Source organism: Muntiacus reevesi, chromosome 3, assembly GCF_963930625.1.
Source record: "Muntiacus reevesi chromosome 3, mMunRee1.1, whole genome shotgun sequence".
Lineage (NCBI taxonomy): Eukaryota > Metazoa > Chordata > Mammalia > Artiodactyla > Cervidae > Muntiacus > Muntiacus reevesi.
In genome coordinates, this window is record NC_089251.1 from 186,880,487 (window position 1) to 186,892,699 (window position 12,213).

General features: G+C 40.0%; 1 protein-coding gene across 11 annotated transcripts in view; it reads right to left on the reverse strand.

Moving 5' to 3' along the window:
- Positions 1–12,213, reverse strand: part of EYA4 (EYA transcriptional coactivator and phosphatase 4) — a 299,810-nt gene that overhangs the window by 27,175 nt on the left and 260,422 nt on the right. The gene's annotated exons all lie outside the window — the stretch shown is intronic.

Below are 12,213 nucleotides of genomic sequence, written 5' to 3' on the forward strand. Positions count from 1 at the left end.
ATTGTTTAGATCAGAAGAGAATGCAATGAATAAAGCTCACCCACATTTATTAAACTAATAACAGATTAAATATACTTCGAGGGGAATTACAGCAATACTAATATGCTACAACTAGAACTGCTATACTACATACCATGGCTATTACAGAGACTTTGGATAGATGGAACTTGCTTCCAGCTTATGTCACAAATACTTTAAAATTTAAAAATAGCATAGTATTATGTTTCTACAATATATCATTTATAGCACAGCACTTGGATAGAAAGGGAAAAGTTAAGACAATGGCAAGAAAGATCATGGGAGGGTGACCTAGAAGGCTCAGGACCTAGAGAAAAGTGATGGAGATAGCAAGTGATGGCATGTCTCAGGACCTGGAGAAAGGTGGATGAGCACCTTAGTGAAAGATTTCAGGAAAGATAAGGAGACATGAATTTAGAGAAAGGAGAGATGATAATGAATTTGCAAATTTAATAATCTCATCTGTCCCTCCAACTCCCCAAGAGATGAGGCTGAATGTTCATTAGCCGAGATCACAAACTGAGACTGAAACTTTAGGGAAGGTTATAAAAGGTGCCTCCAGAAGTTGTGTTTTTCAAGAAACGAATTACCACTTATCTTTCTCATGTATTAGTTTCAAGTTTTGCCATCTCTCAAACTCCCTCTGAGAATTTGAGAAATGTCACTATCTTTGATTTAGCTTTACTTTTACATACAGTTGACCCTTTATGTACAGTTGACCCTTGAGCAACAAAGGTTTGAACCATGTAGGTCCATTTACATGTGGAGTTTTTTTCAATGTATATCTGGGACTTTTTTTGAAATTTGCAATAATTTGAAAAAACTTGCAGGCCAACTACATAGCCTAGAAATATGAAAAAAAAAATTTCTGAAGTTAGGTATATCATGAATGCATAAAATATAAATAGATACTAGTCTATTTTACCATCTAATGCCATAAGATACACACAAATCTATTAAGACAAGTTAAAATTTATCAAAACTTATGCACAGACCATTCATGACACCATTCAGTCAAGAGTAATGTATACAAATATAAAAATGCAGTATTAAACTGTAACTGAAATAAATTAACTATAGCCCACATTGTACTACTGTAACAATTTTGTAGCTATCTCCTGTTACTATTCTGGTGAGTTCAAGTGTTGCAAGTATCTGCCTGAAATGCTGAGTGTTGCTAATCATCTCCTGTGAGCAGTTCATTTCTACAGTAAAAAGTGATCTCTTGCAGTTCTTGTATATTTTGTGTTGTGTTTAGTGCAATATCATAAACATTAAATAACTCCAGGGGACCCAGACGAAGTGCCCCTAGTGATGCTAGAAATGCACTCAAGAAGCAAAGTCATGACATGAACAACAAAAAAAACCTGAATTACTCGGTATGTACCATAGCTTGAAGTCTGCAGCTGTGCCTGCCCTCCATCTCAAGATAAATAAATCCAGCGTAAGGACTATTGCAAACAAACAAACAAACAAACAAAAAAAACCCAGGAAATTTGTTAAGCCATGGGTGCAGCTACACCAGCAGGCTCAAAACCCTTGTTCTTTTTCAGAAATACCTGTTTATCTCACAAGGAAAATCCAGCTTTGATGTGAGTGCAACATTACTTTAAGAAAGGCATACCTGTAGACACTAGAATGATTTGAGAAAAGGTGAAGTAATTGTTTGGCAACTTAAGAATCTGCCTGCAATGCAGGAGACCTGGGTTTGATCCCTGAGTTAGGAAGATTCCCAGGAGAAGGGAATGGCAATCCACTCTAGTATTCTTGCAACTAATCCTTTCATTTTCAAACCAAAAGGAAGGTGAAATAGCTAAAGCTGGAGAAACTAATGCCAGCAAAGATGGTGTGAAAATTTTAGAAAGAGGCTTGGCTTTAAAAATGTCATGATAGCAGGAGAAGAAGCTTCATCTACCACAGGACAGCAGATGAATTCCCAGACACCACTAAGAAAATCACACAGAGAGAGAATATCTATTGAAGAGATTTCTACTGTAGATGAAAGTGCCCAATTCTGGAAAAAAAGATGCCACCAAGGACACTTGGTAATAAGGAGGAGAAGCGAGGACCAGGATTTAAGGCAGGAAGGGACAGTCTAATACCACTGCTTTGTGGAAATGAAGCAGGATTTATGATCAGGATCACCCTTACATATAAAGCTGCTAACCCCAAGCCTTGAAGGGGAAGGATAAACACCAGCTGCCAGTCTTCTGACTGTACAACAAGAAAGCCTGACAATGAGAACACGTTTGCTGGACAGGTTCTATTGATGCTCTGTCCCTGAAGTCAGAAAGTAACTTCTTAGTAAGGGACTACCCTTTAAAGTTCTTTGGAATCTGCCAACGCCCCTAGCTACTCAGACCCCATGAGTTCAACACTGAAGGCTCTGTAAAGAGTTCTACTTTCTTCTAAACACAACCTCTCTAATTCAGTGTCTAGAACATGGGGTCAGGGGGTCCTTGAAGACTCATTATATAGGGTACTCTATGGGAAGGACTGTCAGTGCTGTGGAAGAGAACCTCAACAGAGAACATCATGAACATCTTGAAGGATTATGTCATCGAAAATGCCATCACTGGTACAGAAAAAGTTCTGAAAGCCATCAAGCCAGTAATAGTAAACTCCTATTGGGGAAACTTGTGTTCAGATTTTGTGCCTGATGTCACAGGATTTACAAAAGAGTCAATCAAGAAAATCATGAAAGAGATGGTGGATACAGCAAAGAAAGGTGGGGACAAAAGGTTTCAAGATGTAGATCATAGAGAAATTTTAGTGCTGACAAACACCACACCAGAGGAATTAACAGGGGACAACTTGATGGAGGTGAGTGCTTCTGAACCAATGATAGACAGTGAGGAAGAAAAAGCAGTATCAGAAAACAAGCTGTACACTCTTTGATATACATCACAGAAAGATGCTCTGTGATCCACCTACAGGAATGGAAACAAAACCAAAAATAAACAAATGGATAGATTAAACTTAAATGATTTTGCACAGCAAAGGAAGCAATAAACAAGATTAAAAGACAACCTCCGAATGGGAGAAAACAGTTGCAAATTAAACAACTGACAAAGGATTCATCTCCAGAATATATAAACTCATACAACTCAATATTAGGAAAACAAACAATCCAATCAAAAAAAAAAAAAAAAAAAAAAAAAGGCAGAAGATCTAAACAGACATTTCTCCAAAGAAGACATATAGATGGCCAATAAACACAAGAAAATATGCTCAACATCACTAAGTATCAGAGACATGCAAGCCAAAACTACAATGAGGTATCACCTCACATCAGTCATAATAGCCATCACTAAAAAATCTACAAACAGGGGAGGAGCCAAGATGGCGGAGGAATAGGACAGGGAGACCTCTTTCTCCCCTACAAATTTATCGAAAGAACAATCCAACACAGGGCAAACTTCACAAAACAACTTCTGATCGTTAGCTGAGGACATCAGGCGCCCATAAAAGTAGCCCACTGTCTTTGAAAGGAGGTAGGACAAAATATAAAAGATAAAAACAGAGACAAAAGAGCTAGGGACGGAGACCCGTCCCGGGAAGGAAGTCTTAATAGAGGAAGTTTCCAAACACCAGGAAACCCTCGCACTGGTGGGTCTGGGGGAAGTTTTCCAATCTCGGAGGGCAACCTAACTGGGAGGAAAATAAATAAAAAAATCTACAAACAATAAAAGCTGGAGGGGATGTGGAGAAAAGCGAACACTTCTACACTGTTAGCAAGAATGTAAACTGATACAGTCATTATGGAGAATAGTATGGAGATTCCTTAAAAAACTAGGAATAAATCTACCATATGACCCAGCAACCCCACTACTGGGCATATACCCTTAGAAAATCATATTTGAAAAAGACACGCGTACCCCAACGTTCATAGCAGCATGGTCGACAATAGCTAGGACATGGAAGTAACCTAGATGTCCATCAAAAGATGAATGGATAAAGAAGATGTGGTACATACACACAACGGAATATCACTCCATCATAAGAAGGAATGAATCTGAGTCAGTTTCAGTGAGGTAGATGAATCTAGAGTCTGTTATACTGAGTGGAGTAAGTAAGAAAGAGAAACGAATACAAAGAAGGCTGAGCGCTGAAGAACTGACACTTCTGAACTGTGGTGCTGGAGAAGACTCTTTAGAGGCCCTTGGACTGCAAGGGGATCAAACCAGTCCATCCCAAAGGAGATCAACCCTGACTATTCACTGGAAGGACTGATGCTGAAGCTGAAGCTCCAATACGTTGGCCACCTCATGTGAAGAACTGACTCATTGAAAAACACCCTATGCTGGGAAAGACTGAAAGCAAAAGGAGAGGGCAGCAGAGGATGATGGCTACACAGCACCACTGACTCCATGGACACGAATCCCAGCAAACTCTGGGAGACAGTGAAGGACGGGGAGTCCTGGCGTGCTGCCACCCATGGTCACAGAGAGCTGGACACGACTTAACAACGACAGCAACACAGAGTCTAGAAGAATGATACTGATGAACCTGTTTGCAGGGAAGGGAGGGAGACACAGCTGTACAGACTGGACTTGTGGACAGTGTGGGAGGGAGAAACTGGGACAAATGGAGAAAGTAGCATCAGCATATAAACACTATTGGGTATAAGATGGATAGCTGGTGGGAAGTTCCTGGGTAGCACCAGCCCGCGGCTCTGTGATGACCAGGAGGGATGGGATGAGGGGAGGGGAGGGAGGCTAGCGAGGGAGGGGATGTATGTATAATTATGGCTGATCTGAGCTGGTGTATGGCAGAAACCAACACAGCATTGTAAAAATTTAAAAAATATTTAAATTAAAAAATTAATAAAAGAAAACAAACTGATGTTAGACCATCTGGCAGAAGCATTCTGTTGTTCAAAACGGCTTTTGATTTCTTTTATGACACGGACCCTTCTATGATATGGGAACTGAAACTAAAGCCAAGAGTGGAAGGACTGGACCATACAGAAACATTTATAGAGAAATGAAAAAGCCAGAGTCAGGCAGAAACTGTGACGTGTTTCTGTAAAGTTACACTGAGTATGCCTGCTGGTCCGCCTCCCCTTCCACCTCGACCACCTGGCGAGACCTCAAGACCAACCCCTCCTCTTCCTCCTCCTCTCCAATCTACCCACGGTGAAGAGGATGAAGGAAAAGACCTTATGAATAGTAATCATCATGACAGCTAATAAGCTTATCTGCTGTGTCTGTGTGTTGAGTGTCTTTGTACATAAAGCTAGTAAATATATGTCAAGGACCGTATGAAACATTTTTGTCCCATAATCATCACTACCTAAGTTATCTGTCGTGTAGAACATCTTGTGCAAAGACTTGTATTGAAGTGTACAGCTTATCCTTATATGTGCATAAGGTGAGAGATATATAAAATTAAGAATGTGTTAGTTTCCCTACTGTTTTGCAACTTTTCTTTGAAAGAATTACATGACTGTACAGTATAGCCCTCTCTCTGGTAACTGGAAAAACTTCCTATCGGTTTATCATCACAGGTAAGTGCTATTTTCTTTTTTAATGTGACAATGCTTCCAATAATGTATTATGAATATGACTCTAATACTGTGTGCCATGAAAATTTTATAATGGTTCATTCATTGGTGTATAGGCTAAAGCAATCACACTGCTGCTCTGTTATTAATGCATGAATCATTATGCCTGTAAATAAATGTGTTTTCCTTTTTCACATTATCTTTTTATTTTGGATGTCTACTGTTAGTAGTATCTATCACATCTCCAGTGTTTTGTACCATGTCTTACATACTGACATAGGTACTGACAGGCAATTCATCTTATAAACAGATTACAAATTTCTGGTATTGATAAAACAGTGTGTGTGTGTTTGCTAAGTTGCTTCAGTTGTGTCTGATTCTTTGCAACCCCATAGACTATAGCTCTCCAGGCTCCTCTGTTCATAGGATTCTCCAGGCAGGAATATTGGAGTGGATTTCCAATTTATTCTCCAAGGAATCTTCTCGACCCAGGACTGAACCCGTGTCTCCTGCATTGGCACGTGGATTATTTACCACTGAGCCACCAGGGAAGCCCCACTTATCTTCGCGACAATCTCATCATTTAAAATCTACTTCATGCTATTTTGGGAGCCTTTCGAGGTAAGAGTGTGTGGATTGTTTCACATAAAAGTATCCAGTGGATTTATCCTGATGAGCATATCATTTCCCCAGTGCTGCTGCTATGTAAGAGACTGTCTAAAATGGAGGGGTAGTATTGGGAGCTTGAATTTCAGTTTCACAATACAACTGTTCACTTTTCTTCCAGTCTTTCCCCTGACTTGGGCTATGGGCTTTACATCCTTCCTATGGAATAATAACCTTACAGAGAATCACAGCCTCATAGCACATGACATATTAATGCTCCAAAACAAATCAAATCCCTGGAGCACGATTTATTTAGCTTCCTTCCCTCCTCCCTCTAACCAAGAGGAATTACTGCAATGTCTCAGGTAAAATACTACATGCAATTAATCGGAGAACAGGAATAATCTTCATAAACTCTAACAGATGAGGGATGATTCCTGGTCCGTGTCCTGCCAAATTTACCAACTCTTATTTGAGAGCTGTGTGGTGTGAAAGGTATCCATGCCCACTGGTGCTCAGTCAGCTCCACCAGCAGCAGAACTCAAATCCCAACATCCTTCATTTGCCCTCACGGTAAATACCCAGTCACAGCTCCGCTTGGGAAAAGAACATGTTGCGTTGACAACTGGACAGAGTCCAAAATGATCGCATCTTAGGGAGGTCCTTGGAAAACTCATAAATTATTTATTTATAAACTGAAGCAGGATTCTTCTAAAGTTTTTCTTTTAATTAAAACATAAAAGTTAGTTATGCAGAGCAATTTATGAATTAAAAATGGCATTCCTAAATTATTACGTTCTATGGGTTTTATTTTTGTAGGTGGTGGGGAAAGACCAAAAGAGTGTAGAGATTAAGAGCAGGGGGAAGAGTTGAAGGAGGAGACAGACAGAACAGGCTCCATCTTGAAAGCAGGACTCCATCCTGGGCCGGACTGTGGACTTTGAGCTATGTGCCCTGTATCTATGGAAACGACATACCAACTGGAAAACCAGAACCCCCTATGAAGGCGCCTCAGGACTTGTACCTAGATTCTCTTTCGCCTAAAAGAATATGCTAATTATCTCTGTAACAGAACAAAATCGTAAATTCCATTATGCTTTTGGGGGCATGACCACAGGCCTATTGATAAATGTCCGCTGTTTAACTATCTAGGCTTATGACACATGAATCATGGGTTAACTTTGATCGTATCTCTCTTTTACCTTGTCCAGACTAGTTTCAGAGAATTTGGGAGGTGGGTTTGAGCATGTACACTTAGGGTATATAGTTCAGTTCAGTTCAGTTGCTCAGTAGTGTCCGACTCTTTGTGACCCCATGAATTGCAGCACGCCAGGCCTCCCTGTCTATAACCAACTCCCGGAGTTCACTCAAACTCACGCCCATCAAGTCGATGACGCCATTCAACCATCTCATCCTCTGTCATCCCCTTCTCCTCCTGATCCCAATCCCTCCCAGCATCAGGGTCTTTTCCAACTCTTTTCCAACTCTTGGCATCAGGTGGCCAAAGTACTGGAGTTTCAGCTTCATCATTAGTCCTTCCAATGAACACCCAGGACTGATCTCCTTTAGGACGGACTGGTTGGATCTCCTTGCAGTCCAAGGGACTCTCAAGAGTCTTCTCCAACACCACAGTTCAAAAGCATCAGTTCTTCGGTGCTCAGCTTTCTTCACAGTCCAACTCTCACATCCATACATGACCACTGGAAAAACCATAACCTTGACCAGGTTTTCACAAAAACTGGTTGGGGCCCTTGGCCAAGAGGAGACTCTGCCTTGGGCCCGCCGGTGTAATAAACTGCACTCCACTATCTGCATGGTCCTTCTGAGTGAGTTTGTTTCCCAGAACACGTGGCTATGACAGCCAAACCACTTGTGAGCTGGGTGACATGGTATCCATCACATAGGGTCAGGGGGGCGGTGCAGTGAAAGCCAAGGAGATAGTAAAGCATTTAATAAGACCTTCAGCAACCTTATTGAAAATTCATTCCAAAAACAAAAAGTCTCAGGCTCCTACCCCTCAGACCTACAGGATCAGAAACTCTGATGGTGGGATCAGCCATTTCTGTTTTACAAGCTCTGAGGCTCACAAGGGCTCACATTCCTTCTGTTCCAGTCAGCAGCCTTCAAAATAGTCTCCTGGGGCTCACCTGCGTTCCTCTGAACTCTTGTCTCCACACAGCAGCCGATCCTAAACCACCAGGTCCCAAATCAATCTAAAACCCTACAACAGTTTCCACCGCACCTAAATAAAACCCAAACGCCTTATGGGGGAACTGCTTCAGCCCTCTGCCTGCCTCTCCCCTTTTATCTTGTATTCCTCTCCCCTGTTTACACCCTTCCAGTCACACTGCTCCTTTACATTCCTAGAACACTGGAAGATTGTTCCTGCCTCAGGGCCCTTCCGGGTCCTCTGCCTGGAACTTGCCCTTTCACGCTCCTTGCCCCAACAAACTGTATGCAGCGCCTTCTCGTAATTCAGGTTTCAGTATCAATGTCACCTCTCCAGTCACCTCCCTTCCCTCATCAATTTCTATCTGACCTAGTTTTTATTGTCTTCAAAGCAGCTACCACAATCTGAAATAATTTCACTTGCTTGTAAGCTCCATGAGAGCAGGAAGCATGTGTGCCTCTGTTGAGTAGATATTTGTTGATGAGTAAATATTTGTTAGAGGAACATAGTTGTTCTTGGAGTTCTAGTGTGTGGTAGAGCTGAGACGACCCAATGTCTTCTCTGTCCCCTTCAAAAGTCTCCTGAGCTGTATGTGGTTCCCCAGCTTCAGAAGATAGGCCTGATAAAACAATATTCCTTTTTAAGCCACTTCTTAATATGCCAAGATATTCATGTCTTACTAGCTAGAATACAACACCAGTTTCCTTACTGATATTAAGAAAAATGTCAATGATTATGATATGATATCAATTCTATATGGAATCTAAAAAGAAATGATACAAATGAACTTATTTACAAAGCAGAAACAGATTCACAGACTTAGAGAACCAACTTATGGTTCCTCACCCCCACAGAGGGGGAAGAGCGGGGGGGATAGATTGGGAATTTGGGATTGACATGTACACATTGCTATATTTAAAATAGATAACCAACAAGGATCTACTATAGAAAAAATTAAAAAAAAAAAGAAAATATTTCAATGACCAAATTACTTTTAAAAATAAATAAGCAATAATTCAATAAACAAAGTCATCTAAGTTTTTTTTCATGGAACTCAATAAAGGTACTTTCATTTTGATTAGAAAATATTGAGCCTAAAACATTTTCACTCTAAATTTTTCAAACTTCTCTGAGGAAACCATTATTCAACATGGTCTGTTCCAGCAGATCCCCTACCTGCAGCAGAGAACAGTATTAAGGACAAATCTGTGTTATGAGAATGACCTGGTTTCCAATATTTGTACCAGCATTTAACATTTTGTGACCTTGGTTGATTTTCTCAAACCCTAAAAACCCAGTTTCCTCATCCACAGAACTTGGGTCACAATAAATTATAGCAGAGTGGGTTATGAGCATTAAGTTGGATAACATTTGTGAAAATGACTAATCACAGTTACAATTTTTTGAGCATCAATTCACATCAAATGTTCTGCTAAGCTGTTAACACGTTATCTCTTTCTCATTCACTGTAAGACAATATTATTCCCATTTTACAGAAATTGAGAATGAAGAATTAATTTTCCAAAGATCGGAAAGCTGTAAGCATCAGCACTGGGACTTTCAAAGTTAGGTCTGTCCAACTCAAAGGCTCTGGTCATCAGCCCCAACCCCTACTGCTTGTGAAATACCAAGCAAAGGTGCTACCACGTGGCAGGTAGAAATGTAGGCTTATCTTCCCACACCTCGCCAACATGCCCTCGATCCTTTCGCTGTTCTGTACCACTGTACGGATATCTGTCTGGATGTTCTATTTCACTGAATATTTCTTAAGTTTTTCCTTTTGATAGAAAACGATTCCAGTGATCTGAGAGAAGATATTTAGAATTATTCCAGCTTAAAGGAGAACTCATACAACTGTCTATACATACTTAATTGTCCATCCTTGTTTCAGGAAATGTTACTTATATATTGTGTTCATGGTAGCTTACGTGTCTATGCCATGTGATATTCTATTAGCAGAAACAACATGCGGTTTGGGGTCAAACAGTCCAGGGCCCCAGGACTCATCTCTGCCATTGTACAGGTCTGTGACTGTGCACACATATTATTCCTTCTCTGAGCATATTTCCTCATGTACAGACTGGGGGGAACAACCCACCCCTCAAAATGTTTGTGACACTTAACTCCTGGCACATCAAGGGTATTAAATAAACAGCAGTGCCCTTCTTTCCCTCACTTCGCCCTGCCCACTCTGCAAGCTCTGCTGTTTTAAGCCTCTGCAGGCATAGAGAATGTCTCTGTTTTCTATGTGAACAAATGTTTTAATAATACTTTAAGATAATGGAATTTGTTTGTGAAATGAATGCTGCATGACCAGGGGGCTATCCCGGGAGGTGATGGTTATTTCAGTGACACGTCACTGCTGAGGGAAGCAGGAGAAGTCTGCTTTTGGAACTGCTCTTAGAACCAGTTTCTGAGTCATGAAGGAAAAGCAGCCTCATTATTTGATGCTCTTTTTTTTAAATGATGTTCTTTTTTTGCTACTTTATTGGAGCTCCTTCTTATCCCAAATGAAGTTTGTGCTCAGTTCTGGCATGGTAGAAACTTTAAAATATTTTTGACAAAAAGAAAAAATTACATATATATATATATATATATATATATATATATATATATAGAGAGAGAGAGAGAGAGAGAGAGATTTTAACTGTGTTCTTTATTTATTGCCTCTTTATTCAAATTATTCCTCTATTTCTAAAGATCATGATTACCACAAAAGGATAAAGGTTTGAAATCAGGAAATATTTTAAAAATCTAAAGGTAATTCCAAAAGACAAGTTCTACCACTGATTTGGCTCAATGGAAGCAACACAGATATTTAGGTACAGCCCCTAATGGTGACTGTTTTGAGGCGAACTTCATTTGAGTTTGTGTGTTCAAGTTAGACTGTTACTTGTAAACATTTATCTAATATGAAACTTAGCATATAAATACTGCAACCAATTCAATAAGATTTACTGCATATTCCACACAAGCTAAAATTACTGCAGAAGAAAATGCTTTCAATTGCTGCCTGGAAACTTTTTACACTATATGTTCTATCAGTAATAGAATTTGAGTGTGTACTCCAAATTCATATATAGTTAATTTATTTATAAATCACATACATATTTTTAAAGTTATAATCATTTACATGTATTTATAATGTACCTGCCTTGTGAAACAGATAACAGGAGAAATTGCGGGGCATAAATGTGTATGTATACATACACACGGCTGATTCATATCAATGTATGACAAAACCCACTGAGAAATAAAAAATATATATATACATACACACATGTCAATATATTTTCTCTTTATCTCAATGAAACACCTTGTGTGTATCTGACACATTGCATCCATCCTGGAGACCAATGAATTAAGATAATAATGATTGTGATAAAGGGGCTAAGACTCCTTTTGCTTTTTTCTTTTGCATATAGAGTCTGTTACTTTTTTTTAACATTTTATTGTATTGGGGGTATAGCCAATTAACAATGCTGTGATAGGTTCAGGTAAACAGCAAAGGGGACTCAGTCATACATTTACATTTATCACTTCCCCCCAGACTTCCCTCCCATCCTGGCTGCCACATAAACAGAGTTCCCTGTGCTATACAGTAGGTCCTTCTAGGTTATCCATTAAATACAGCAGTGTGTACATGGCCATCTTCAACTCCCTAACTATCCTCCCCCCTGCCCCCCGGGCAACCATAAGTTCGTTCGTTCTCAACCATAACTCTGTGCAAGACTCCCTTTTCGAAATGGTCATTATACAAAATTGTTACCTTTCATCTGAATAGCAACATTCATTCAGTTCAGTTCAGTCCCTCAGTCGTGTCCAACTCTTTGTGACCCCACGGACTGCTGCACACCAGGCCTCCCTGTCCATCACCAACTCCCGGAGCTTGCTCAGACTCATGTTCATTGAG